The sequence below is a fragment of the Gavialis gangeticus genome, unplaced genomic scaffold (genome assembly GCF_001723915.1).
Source record: "Gavialis gangeticus isolate Ggan-Ray unplaced genomic scaffold, GavGan_comp1, whole genome shotgun sequence".
NCBI lineage: Eukaryota > Metazoa > Chordata > Crocodylia > Gavialidae > Gavialis > Gavialis gangeticus.
The window spans coordinates 181004830-181007104 of NW_017729022.1; positions in this window are offsets into that span (position 1 = coordinate 181004830).

Below are 2275 nucleotides of genomic sequence, written 5' to 3' on the forward strand. Positions count from 1 at the left end.
TTTTAAAATTGTTGTAAACCTGTTCATAATAGACAGCCCAACTATGTTACAATCCAATCTGGTGACAACACAGTATAAATCAAAGTTAATAAGCAAGGCTGAATATGAACTGACATTTGATAGCCTTCACTAATTACCACATTATTGTCCACAAGTTATAGTTTCAGATGTTTAAAAAGTTATTGTTATGCTGAAAGATGTTAATGGCTGTAATAATTGGGAGTCTTTAATAAAAAGACAGTCACACGCCTTGCTAAAACCAATGAGTATGCCAAGTGCTCTCTTTCAAACCCAACAGAAGGAACAATTTACTTAGTGAAACAGTAGACCAGAACTGTCCCAGCTAGTGGCCCAATAGACCAAGTCTAGACAGGCATAGCAACGCAGCATGTGGCTTCACACACATCTGTGGCACCACATACTGCATGTTCAGGTGTTCTCTGTGCTGCAAGGGAACAGCACAGAGGGTTTTTTTGACCTGTGGACATCCAGGGGTCAAAAAAACCTGCAGAACTGCCAGCTAGGCTCTGCACAGCAGAATTGCCACTGCTGCAGCCCCAGGAGGTTCCCAGGACCCCAGGTAGGGCTGCTAGGGCCTACCTAGTGCTGGCCCCAGCCTCCCTTATTCCATCTGGGGTAGCTTGCCATGCATCAGAGCGTGCATGACAGGCATTCCCTGGGAAGAACCAGCAGCAGCACAAGGTGTCCTGCTGCTAGTTGTCCCCAGGGAACCAAGCATCTATGCACATCTGGATGCAGCCATAAAAGCTACTGCCTAAGGCACAAAGGTTCATGGGCAAGCCCAAGCAGAACTGGCCTAGGCAGATTAAGGGCATGACCATGGGTGCATTTAGAGCCATTTAAAAAGGTGAAGTTCAAGAGGGCAGCAGCTGTTATGTGTAAACAAGCTGAGAATGATTTAAGCTGAGAATGATTGAAGTGGAGCAAAACTGCTCCAACTTCAAATGAAGCAATGTCACCTTCCCCTGTCTTCTGCCTAACTTCAGAGTAAGAGGGCTAACTGTCTCTTCACATTCATGGTTTGCAAACTGGGGGGAGGGGAAGAAAGTCTGAAGGAAATGAGAACATAATTCAGAGAAGAGAGCTTTTTAGGTTGCACAGAATTCACTGGACTGGCAGACACAGAGTTTTCTGTGCAAAGAAACTGCCTGCTGTTTGTTTTTACTGTTTTAAGAGAAACAGGATTACATGTATAACATCATTACAATGGGAATAAAGCTGACTAGTTATCAACATGTTTTCTTTTATTGAAAATGTCCTGTATTATTCTGCATGCTGGCTTAGTACTCAAACCAAGAAGGTAGTATTATGGGTTTTTTTACCATTGTAGGTTTTCATAAAGCTGTGAATCACCTTAGTTTCTTAGTGCTCTCCAGGAAAATAAAACACAAAACCTGTCTTCCAACCAATAGGAACCAAAGTAAGGTTATCAGTAGTTTAAAATATACGGCATATATAAAGTGTGAAGATGCTAATATGCTTGAAGAGGTTACTGCAGGACAGATAAATTGATTTACATGAACCTGTATTTAATTTTCAATATTTCCTCTGCCATTATGTTGTCAATTTGCTTAGCCTAGTTAGAACCCTTAGATGTTCAATGAGTTTTCTTCAGTCTTGATGAACCTAAGTAATTTTGTATTATCTGCAAATTTTCCCAACTCATTGTTTGCCCCCTTTTAAATGACTGATAGCGCTAGTAATGCTGGCACTAGAAGGGACAACTGCAGCATCTCATTAATAATTGTTTGCCAGATTAAAACTGAGTATTGATTTTTACTTTTCCCCCTTTCCCCTCCCACCTTAGTCAATTTCTCACCCATAATAACGCTTGGCTTCTCACACCATGGCAGTTCAAGTTCACTATCAACTTCTGGAAAGGATTTTGTCAACGGTGTTTTTATTAAAACTGCAAGTCCGTTAAATCAGCCAATTCTCTTTAATCCACTACTTTGCTGTCCTTGGGTGCATCTCCACAAGTGTGCATTTGCAGGGGCACATTTACCGCAGGACAAATATGTGTTGCTGCAATTTGTCCCCAGGCATGCCCCTGCATACATGCTCTGGCACGTGGAAAAGGGACCCAGGTGGGGTAGGGGAGGCTGGGGCTAGCACCTGTGCTGGCCCCAGCAGCCTTACCTGGGGTCCTGGGGGCCTCTGGGGGCAGGAGTGTGACAAAACCAGCTGCTTGGAGCCTGGCTGGTCAGGCTCTGGTTTCTGGCAGCTCACACTACTGAAACATGCACTGCACTGC